Source organism: Rhagoletis pomonella, unplaced genomic scaffold (genome assembly GCF_013731165.1).
Source record: "Rhagoletis pomonella isolate Grant_MI unplaced genomic scaffold, Rhpom_1.0 Rhpom_scaffold_00002, whole genome shotgun sequence".
Classification (NCBI taxonomy): Eukaryota; Metazoa; Arthropoda; class Insecta; order Diptera; family Tephritidae; genus Rhagoletis; species Rhagoletis pomonella.
Genome location: NW_023458556.1, coordinates 55,592,312 through 55,603,934, shown reverse-complemented (window position 1 = coordinate 55,603,934; position 11,623 = coordinate 55,592,312). Strand labels below are relative to the sequence as shown.

Here is an 11,623-nt window from a genome sequence, read left to right as displayed (position 1 = left end):
ACAGTACGGCCTCAGTAAAAGCAGCACTCAATAAAAGCAATACGTCGGTTAAAACAACTTTCAAATGTTTACCATCAGTGACTCAGTAATTGGAAATTAAAAAAAAAAAAATGCGCCTCAGTAAACGTAACTTTCTGTTCATGCTTATTTTCTTATTTCGTTTAATTTGTGTCTTTAATCGGCTAAAGATATTTTACTTTTGATACTTTAGAACTTTTTTTTGGTGATTCAGTTATTGCAACAACCGCAATCAACAATACTGTCTGAATTTTGTACCCGTGTCTTTTGCCGAGGTAGTACTGTACATATACAAATCGTTACCTTAATTCACAAAGATCCTGAACAGCAAATTTTCTATTTTACAAGAGAAGCAAAAAAAACATTAGGGCTGTTCAGAATCCTGTGCATATGATCTTGCATTTGCATATTCGTTGCATTTGTAACTTCACAACAATAAAATACACACGGTTGATATTACAACTTCATTCACTTTTTGGAACTACATATATTTTTTCTATAAATTGGATTAATTTTGTTTCAGGTACATATACAGTCGCTGTGTACCCTAGGAACTGTGTTCGAAATATTCCCTCCCTGTTTGTTGGAGTAATCTAATTGTTCAATAGTTAAAAGTTGAGACTTCTTTAAAAGCTAAAATAACTTTAAGTATAGACAATATTTTGGCGCTTGCACTTTTGCTTAGTGTTTGGCCGAGCTCCTTCTTCCAATTTGTGGTGTGCGTCGCCTTGACGTTGTTACACAAATGTAAGGACCTACAGTTCAACGCCGTCTCCGAATTGCAGATGGTTTTATAAGAAAATTTTTCAAGGCGAAATACACTCGGATGATTGGCATTTCCTACCGAGAGGCGGCTACTGTGAGATAAAACCTTTCCTAATTTAGATGTTGCTCGAATCAGGAATCAAACTCAGGTCTCCCGGACATGTAGTACGCACCTCCAACCACGCAGACGCAAATGTCTTACGAAACCCATAAATGAAAGCATTTATAGAGCAACTTGCAAAGGAATATCACAGGCGGAAACTCTTCCCCTAAGGGAAAGCGGCAGAGCCATACTTGAAGAATCCGTTCTGCATTGCGTTTTGTGTGCGGTTATTCAAATTTCGGTCGGAAGAGTTTTCAATAAGAGATATTCTATCGTTCAAGCCTTTTCTTACGAAAAGCGAAAATAAATATTGCTTACTCATTTAGCATTACAAATTTAGGTTGGAGGAGTAGTTTCAAAAACGAATAATTTTTCAGTGTAAGGAGACGGTGTAGTACAGTTATCAGTGTCAGCCGCTTTCGCTGCATTTGAACTGAGCTATATTATGGATTAGTTATTTGGACTTTATGGACATCGGTCGAATGCGGCTTATTGGTATTAAATTGAGGATTCAGAAAACTTACCTAAAAGCCTACCGGGGTCAAGTTGCGCGATCTTCGTGGTCAATTCACGTCACCTCTGTGGGAGGTATCCAACGACGCCGCTGGCCGCACAAAATTTGACTCTTTGTACGTGGCAAAATATGATTCGACATCAGTCACCCTTATTAACAATGCAAAGCAAGTTCTCTATACAAAAATGTATTTTTTTCTTTCAGTGCAGCATTCGTGCGCAACATTGCCAATTACAAAAACGTATGATCCGAAATGTTCCTACCTGTAAGGTTTCATACCCAAGTTTAAAAAAAAAAATAAAACCTTAAACAACCGAAAAAAATGCGCAGACGCAACTGTACCTACAACCTAGCGACCGCCTAAAAGCATGCAGCATCCAAATTTCAATCAATGAATCAATTATTTGTAGTCAAACATGCAGCTAAAAACCGTTACTGCATATTGCATTGCTCTGCGCTCATTAAAATGCCAAGCGTTGCAAACCCAATGGCTTGCGCATTCAAAGTTTCAAAAAGTTATTAAAAAATGTAAGAAACTTAAAAAACGTGCCGCCTTTAAACTTGACGCGCGTGATCGTTGCACTCGGCTGCCGCTATTGGCCCTAAACGATCAACTTGGCTTTGGTCAACAATTAACTGCAACACGGCGCGTGACCAAGCAGCTGGAACTCACAAACATTTGTACACCAATGGACATGTCGTACACGCACAAGCGCCCTACAAGAAAGTATGTAACTTATTGCAATACATAGTAGCTTACGACCGCTGCACAGAGGGCCAGAAGGCATTTAAAAATGGCGCAAAAGTCCACTTTAGAATTTTAATTTTTTTTTATGCTTATAGCCAACACATACAGTATTTAAGGTAAATGTTAGTAAATATAATAGCAATTGCCTCATTATTGTTGTCACAATTTCATTTTGATCAAAATAGTTTATTTGAAATTTACATGTCCGGTGTATAGTAAAATTCATTTTTTTCCAGAAAATAATATTTTTCTTTTGTTTTTTGTTTCTGGGTAATAAGATGCAGGAATATAAAAAAATAGAAAACCATAATTCAAAATTTTAAAATGAATATGCTCAACTTTTCACTGGCACTGTAAACGCGTGAGCGATTTTGGTTCGATCCTTTATATATTTTTATCACTACCTGTAGATAATTAATTGTAGATTTTTATTTCTATGAGTTTCTGAGATATTTCACGAGATGATGAACATAACTAACGATTCATCCATTAATTTTATTTTTTATTCAAAAACTGAAATTTAAAATGGTTTTGTATTTTTTTTGTCTGAGAGAAGCATGTAACCACCTTATTTAATGAAATTAAAAAAGAATTAAAAAATAATAAGTAAAATAAAGAAAAATAATAATAAAACCAAAATAGAAAACTAAGTCTAAATTCGTAATTGGAAACAAAATAAAAAATTTAAGAAATAAAGAAATGCAAAATACAAAAAGAAATAAAAAAGAGGCACGAATTGCTAATTGGTAAAAAGAAATAAAAATATATGAAAAAAGTAAAGAAAACTAAAAAAAAAATAAAAAAGCAAAGTTTAGGTTCGCAAGCCGTAAAAAATATATATAAACAATACCAAAAAAAAGGGAAAAATATAAACAAAAATAAAAAATATAAAACAGTGAAATCTATATTCGTAATTAGTAGAAAAACTATAAATATAAAAACAAAAACAAAAAGATGAAAAACTCGTGATCAAAGAGCCGAAAATTCATAGAGCAATCCGATTACTTTACACAATATCGTCCGCTATATTGGATCCACCATTTTTAATTTTTAAAATCTGTAGCAAGTATTAAGCCATTCCAATAAGATTTCGAATATTGGCCACTTCTTATCGTTTGCTGGCCCATAGTGCGCTGGCAAGATTGAAGAACAACAGCGTTGAGTAGTTGCAACTCTTACAACATTTATAGTACTCATAATCATGACAATCAACAACATTTGAACGAACCACAATAAAAGCAACTGTAATAATGGGGAATGAAGAACCGAGGCTATCAGCAACTAGAAACTTAAACGAATTGCGTTTTGAGGTCCTTTTTTAAGAATAAAAGTTTGCCCTTACTTTCGGTTGGAAGTTCAATTTTCTGCTTCTTCACCATCCCGTCGAACTGTAAATTGCTGCCAGCGACATTCTGCGAAAATTCCATGCGCGAGACCACAAGCGACATGGCACGTTGCAAGACAATGAAGTTCTGCTGTCGTTACATAACTACAGTTTTCTGTTTTTTTTTTTTGTTTTCATTTACAAGTTTTCTTTTAAAATCATATTTAAAGTTCTCTCGAAAGTTTGGTGACAGCAAATTTGGGCTGAATTGAAAACTTCAAGATTTGGGGTCAAACTGTAAATGAAAACAAACGAGAGAGCTTAACGGTGTTTGCTCAGTAATTTATTTAGTCAAGGTAACTACTGTTAGGCGTTTATATAAAATTTACTTTTTCTAAAAAAAAAAGAAGAAAAATCAATAAAAAAATTTCCATTGCTACATGCCGTGACCAGGATTCGAACCTGGGTTACTACGGCCACAACGTAGGGTCCTAACCACTAGACGATCACGGCTACTGAAAGCTTGCGGCAACAACCGTTTGAAAGGGAATACGAGTAAAAGATTATTTAATAGAAGCATGCACTTAACTAAATATTCATATACATATACATATGTATGTATGTATGTAGATACATATGACTCAGCCGCAACCAAAACAGCAACGCTGACCTGCCAATAGCGCAACCATTGTACTTTGAAACTTGAGAGTAGCAACTAAGACATGGCAAAAAGTGTTTGAAAAGAAAAAGTAATGCTACTAAAAATGATTGTGAGGTAATTAATAATAAATACAGTAAACAACTGTCAATGAAGGAAAAGCCCAGGTACTCAAATATGAGTGTTGTGTATTAGTATCCATTCGAAGTTATAAAAGATCAGACAAAAAAATCTGGCCGATTTTATAAGTAATTTCTGGAGTGGGTTAAAACTTTCACTTTTTCTTCGAAAATTAAATTTTAATGCATCTCATTTTAAATACAAAACGACAAATATAATTTTTGGGTTTACAGGCCTACAATAATATTTAACAACCAATTTTTCCTAGAAAATTTAAACCATTTAACTCCTACCTGAACGGGTTTCTTTTGCAAAAAGGGGTTAGCATATTCGACAAATTTCATTCGGGTCACTAAAAATTAGACCTTTCGGCTGATTATAGAGGAATCGTAAATACATAATATTTTATTAAAACTTCACAGGGTGTTTTATTTGTCGTCAAATTACATTATTTCATGAAAGTTGTTAAAATTTTGTTGTTGTTTCGCATCTCTGGAATTGTTAAAGAAAGTCGTAAAATAGTGTTCCATTTTCATAAAAGTGAATCAGCCAGCAGATATTTGAAATCCTAAAAGGAATTATTACATTTACCAACACATAAATTAATACAATATCTTCCAACTGGATGGAATAGTTCCTTTGCCATTATGAAATGACTTTTAGAACAAAAACCAGCGATTAATATGGTTGCTGTTGAGAGTTGTTCTATAAATACACTGACTGCGGATGAGTGGGCTGGTACACTTTTACATTTGTATTTCCACTAGTAGCCATGATTGAAAAAAAATACAAACACGAGAAACTTTCAAAAAAACAATTTAAATGCTACCAAAACATTTTAACCAAAACTAAAACAAAAAAAAACTTAATTTTTTTTTAATTTTCAGAAAACTTTAAGTTATTCAATCCTATAGCCTATTAAAAGGAACTTTGAAGTGAATTTGATTTTTTTTTTTGCTGAAATTTCGGGCACATTTCACGCATGTATAGCACCGTCAGCAAAAAAAAATATAAAAAATCAACGTGAATTCCCAGCAAATTTAAACTTGCACTTTGTCAACTAAAATTTAATGTGACATAAAACTGCATAACTAGAATTTATTTTTTCAAATTAAAATTTTTCTTTCAATTCAACAATTTTTATGAGCTTGAGGCCGTTTTTTGTGAAAACTTATTGTGGAAAAGCAACAATAATTTGAAAAAATGGTAGAAGTGATAGCTTTGGGAAATCACCACATTTCCTCCTCAGACTTCTTTCAGTAGGACTCGAACCGATGATCACTACTGACTCAGCCAGTTGCCTACGCACTGTGCTGTGTTGTTAATTCTTGTTGCTTATTTTCCACTATTTCACTTTGCTAGGCCAACTACAATCAAGCACAGCTATTCCGCTGCAATTCACTTGATCATGTGGTTGTTGGTTTTGTTGCTTTTTGTTAATATTTCTATTATTAGAATGTTTAACTTTTAGGTGTGCTCGTCCTTAAGTTATTTGTTTTTGTTATTTTTATGGCCTTATATATTTTTCTCTCAAATTAAAATTTTGAATTGTTGTGAAAATATTTTTGTAATATTTCAAATTTTTCTTATGCAATTTCTTTCGTTCTAAAGGAACCCTATAATTGTATTCAACTAGATTTCGCTACTTTTTCTCACTTCGACTTATGTACTTTTACGTATTAACTTAATAAGCTTTTGATTAATTTTTAACAAATTTCAAATGCATGAAATTACAATTCTTTATTGTGCTCGTGTTCCCATTTTCCTTTTCATTGCGACTCTTCGGTTGAAATACTCGATTCGACATTGACTTGAATTATAGGCGCGTAGGTTGAAAGGAATGGGGAAAAGCTACACACTCACGCCAACATGCATATTTAGCGTTCCTGTATCTATGCTTTTCAAAGATCGATGTGGCATTCGAAAAACAAAACGGTGAATCATCGGTGACAACTGCATACATCTACGGTTTTACAAAAGTGGCAATAAGGAAGTAAACACACATACATAGATATGTACATTAAGGTGTATCACCAAAAAATTGCGGTTTTCTACCGGAATTGGTCGGCAAAAATCCTCCGGCTGAACCCTCCACGAGGGTGCTGACTGGTAATGGGCACTACAGAGGATTCTGTGCGATGTCAGAATGGTGCTCAGCTAAGATCAGGAATCAGTGCTATGTGCTAAACTCCTTAATAGCGTAGTCATATGGAAATGGTTTCTGATCGTGGCTTGGAGGTCTGAAGGGGCTGGATCAAGGCGTCACGCGCACCGTACCGAGGATCGGCCAGGCTGGGGGCCCCTAAATAGCCCAGTCGCGAACGGAGCCCTCTGGGAGGCGGCCACACCCAGGATGTAAGTAGGCCTTACCTGGGCATCGCGGATCTCTGCCCGGGTGGACGAACCCCTTTCTCCGCAGCCCGTGGGATCAATTATGGACAAGAAACAATTAACAACAACAACAACAAAAACAGCAACAACAACATCAAAAACAATGTATAAAGGGACCGGCCCCCTTAAAGCGTCGGAAGGGTCTCGGCCCACTAAACAAGGAGCTCAAGCGATGCAGAGTACCTCCACCAGCCGTAGTGCGGTGACAAATAGCGGGAAACCAAGGCCAATGGTGAAACCGGGCCAAGCTCTCGCAAAAACGAAGGAAAGTGGCGGTGGGGCTGCTCAAAGGAGTCCACCCCGGGAAACTCCTGGCACCAGTGGACGCCAACCTGGCATGCAGATTGCAGCCGGGGATAAGGCTGAATCTGGGGCGCAGGCCCCGGGCGGTCCTCCCGCGACACCCACGGCCTTCACGAGGGCTGACCAGAGGCCAGAACCAGCTGCAGCGGGCTATCGGCAGAGGAAGCTGGCTGCTCGAATCCTGCAAAGGTTCACCGCAACGCCTGACCTGTGTAGCAAGGCGAAAGAAGAGCATGTGAAGGAGATCCTCACAGAAATCGACTGGGCAAAGGCAGTCCTGCCCGACTACCGCAAGCCGGAGGAGAAGCAGCCGCAGGCGCCCTCCAGTAAGCGCAATAGATCGGGGGAAAATACGCCCAACCAATACGCAAAGAGGGTCAGAACGCAGGGGCCTTCTTTTGCTGAAGTAGCCAAGGAGCAGATCCTGCTCGGCGTCATCGATGAGAGTAATGAAGACAGCCTCACCCTGAGGCAGCAATGGAAGTGGGTTAAGGCCGCGATGGCCGACATTGCTATCAAAATTATGTTGGAGAATCCGGGACCTCCGCCAACCTGCAAGGGAGCGGGGTGGTTCCAAAATAACATCCGCGTTATAGCATGCGAGGATGCTAGATCAGCGGAGATCTACAAGAAAACAGTCGCAGGTATTGGAGAAGTCTACCCTGGTGCGAAGCTCAGGGCGGTCGACTTCAAGGACCTACCGGTGCGACCGAGAGCGAGAGCATGGTTGCCTTGCAGGCCAGCGGAGCCAGAAGGGATCCTCCAAACCATAAGGCTCTATAACCCGGAGCTACCCACCGATAATTGGAAGGTGGTCAAAATCAACGAAAGCGGTAAAGCGACGATGCAGGTTGTCCTGCTTCTAAATAAGGACTCCATAGAGTTGTTGGAGCAAAAGAGCGGGGTCATACGTTACGGCTGTGACATGGCCAAAATTAAGGTCTACAGCAACGACGTAAACGCAGCGAAGAACCTGATCGCGGAGGTAGAGCCGGAAGAGGCCAACAGCGACGGGGGTTATGCCTCATCGACGTCTTCGCTGGGGGTCGGACGCATGCTTCGGCTTTATACGGAGGAGGAGTTGATCGAGATGTCGGAAGACGCGGTCAACTCCACCCTAATAGGCGACGTGGGCGATAACGGCCAAGATGGTGAAGGTACTGCAGATTAACCTTCACCACTGTAAAGCAGCTTCAGCTGCACTGCTGCTTCATCTAACAGCTAAAGGGGCAGCCGACATCGTCCTAATCCAAGAACCTTGGGTGGTGGGACAAAACATTTGTGGGCTGAAAGCGCCGGGCTACAGACTGGTAAGTGGAGCCTCAACGGGGAAACCAAGGACGTGCATATTGATAAGTATCACACTAAAGTGTCTCTTTCTTCCACAATTTAGCGACGAGGACACAACAGCGGTCAGTCTAAGTGCAAACGGACGACCAATTAAGATGGCATCCATGTACCTAGCGCATGACAAGGAGGTTCCAACTACCTGCATTAAAGACCTAGTGGCCAGCACGAGAGAGGCGCTAATTTTGGGAGGTGACGCGAATGCCCACCATCACACCTGAGGCAGCTCCGATGATAACGAGCGGGGTGAGTCACTTTTTAATTTCATACTTAGTTCTAAGCTTGTTATTGCGAATAGGGGGAATGATCCCACTTTTATTACAAAATCCCGAAGGGAAGTTCTGGACGTTACCCTTATCTCTGAGAATGCGGAATGTCTGGTCGGGAAGTGGAAGGTGCTTGAGGAGCACTCCTTTTCCGACCACCGATATATCCAATTCGAGGTATTAGGGGAAACGCCCAAGGCTCCTCTAACTAGAAACTTGCGAAATGCCAACTGGCATAGGTATCGGAAAGAGCTGGATAGGCTTTTGCCACAAGATAGAGAGCCGGCTACTCCAGCAAACCTAGAGGAGCTGGAATATCTTGTCGACCATTTTACGGGGGCCTGCAGTAAGGCAATAGACATTGCATGCCGCAAAAAGCAGCACCGGGGTAGGAAAAAGCCACTCTGGTGGAATGAAGAAATCAGGATTTCACGCAAGAACTGCAGGAAAACCTTCAATCAGGCTACTGCGTCTGGTAGTGAGGGACATTGGGAGACCTACGAAAAGAACCTCATGGAAAGACTTCTGCAATGGGGTGGAGTCTATCTCAGAGGCAGGCAGGCTCAGAAAGATACTCTCAGGTACTGCCCAGAAAGCCCCAGGATGCTTGCAAAGACCTGACGGCTCCTGGACAGAGACCGAGGAGGAATCACTGGATCTGCTTCTTTGCATACACTTCCCGGGTGCCACGGATAGCATGCCGGTACAGCCACATCTAACTGGAGATCTTTCGGTCACTGGAGATTTCCTCACTAGGGAAAAGGTCATCTGGTCTATTGGGACATTTAAGCCCTATAAATCAGCAGGTCCGGATGGCATTGCCCCCATACAGCTGCAGCAAACACTTCAGCTAAGCTCAGCGTGGCTACACGCTATAATTAAGGGAGTATTAGCTCTTAACCATATCCCTAGAAAGTGGAGGGAATCAAGAGTGGTGTTCATCCCCAAGGCAGGGAAGGTGTCTCACAATAACCCAAAGGATTTCAGGCCCATCACCTTGTCGTCATTTCAACTGAAGGTTATGGAGAGACTGGTGGAGGTCCGTATCAGAGAGTCGGTGGGTGACAGACTCTCTACCACACAACATGCTTATACGAAAGGTAGATCTACAGAAACGGCGCTACATGAAATAGTGTCGTATATAGAGAGATCACTAGACATCAAAGAATATACGCTAGCAGCCTTCCTGGATATAGAGGGCGCCTTTAACAACATCATGCCGGGCGCGATAACGGCAGCACTGGCGGGCCTGGGCATCGACTCGCGCTTAGTTGCGCTCGTAAACCAAATGCTGAGATGCAGGGTGGTCCGGGCGGAGCTGGCGGGGGTATCGTTGACCAGGTTCGTAGAGAGGGGCACCCCGCAAGGGGGAGTCCTATCCCCTCTATTATGGGTCGCAGCGGTAAACTCACTGCTGTGTGGCATGGAGGGGGGTGGCTGTAAGGTTATTGCGTATGCGGATGATCTTGCACTTACAGTAAGTGGGAAATTTCCACAGACTCTATGTGACATTATGCAGGTAAAACTGAAGGAAGTCGAGAGTTGGACAAAAAATAACGGGCTAGGGGTAAACCCAAGCAAGACAGAACTTGTACTGTTCACAAGAAGGTACAAAATCCCCCCATTGATAACACCAAGGCTGGCACAGACCACACTAAAATTAAGCGAATCCGCTAAATACCTGGGGATAGTCCTAGATAAAAAATTAAGCTGGATTCAAAACACCGAAGAGCGGGTGCGGAAGGCCACGGTTGCCCTATACAGCTGCAGGAGAGCAATCGGCCAAAAATGGGGTTTAACCCCAAAGCTAGTGCACTGGATATACACCGTCGTGGTGAGGCCCATACTTCTGTACGGGGTAGTGGTATGGTGGCCAGTGCTGGAGAAGAAAGTAAACATTATTAAATTACAAAAAGTGGAGAGAACGGCCCTGATCTGCATTAGTGGTGCTCTCCGCACAACACCTACTATGGCAATGAACACGATCCTCAACATCATACCCATAGATATTATGGGACGACAATACGCTGCGTTTGCAGCCCTAAGACTACAGGGGCTTAAAAGCTGGAAAGTGGCTCGCTGTGGTCACACTACAATTCTGAGAAACCGACAACTACCGAGTACAAAGGACTACTGTGTACCAAGGCTCACTTTCACAAAAGGTTATAGCGTAACGCTACCTAGCAGGGAATCATGGCCCGAAGGAGTTCCGGGGTCTAGAGATGCCATAAGATTCTACACGGACGGCTCCAAACTAGAAAATAGGGTAGGAGGAGGCGTCTACTCGGAGAAATTGGGAATAAAAAGATCATTCCGACTACCTGACCACTGTAGTGTCTTTCAAGCCGAATTGGCAGCCATACAAGAAGCCGTTGACAGCCTAAAACTAGCTGTTATCGCCACTACGGAAATATATATATACTCAGACAGTCAGGCGGCCCTTATGGCGCTTGACTCTGTCACTATAAATTCGGAAACAGTTGCCAACTGCCGCAAATCACTTAACGTGATGGCAGAGCAGTTCGCTTTGCACCTGGTATGGGTACCGGGGCACAGTGACATACCAGGAAATGAGAAGGCAGACGAGCTTGCAAGGGCGGGTACTTCCTCTCCACTTTCACCAGCCTGGAAGAGGGTGGGTATGCCACTCGCTTCCTGCAAGCTCTTACTAAGGGAGAACTTCCTTGAAGAAGCGGCCTCCAGATGGGAGCGCACTGAAAACTGTAATACAACGAAGCTTACATGGCCAAAATGGGATGTACGGAGATCGAGAGAAATTCTCACTCTCAACAAAGGCGATATGTCACTGGCCATTGGTCTGCTCACAGGACATATTTTGATAGGAAGGCACGCAGAACGCCTCGGGGTTAGTCACAACGACTACTGCAGGAGCTGCCACGACGAAGAAGAGCCTGAATCAATAAGGCACTTACTCTGCGATTGCCCAGCACTGGGCAGGAAAAGACAGAAATTCCTAGGTATAGGTCTTCTAGACGATCTAAGCGCGACTGCTAAGTTTGGAATACGGCAGTTGCTAAGGTTTGCAGACTCCACAAACTGGTTTAA

The 11,623-nt window shown here is 41.7% G+C and overlaps 1 non-coding gene across 1 annotated transcript; it reads right to left on the bottom strand.

The window, feature by feature from the left end:
• Window positions 1–3,913: 3,913 nt before the first annotated feature.
• Trnah-gug lies at window positions 3,914–3,985 on the bottom strand. Its single transcript has one exon. It is a non-coding gene; the product is annotated as a tRNA-His (tRNA).
• Window positions 3,986–11,623: the final 7,638 nt, after the last annotated feature.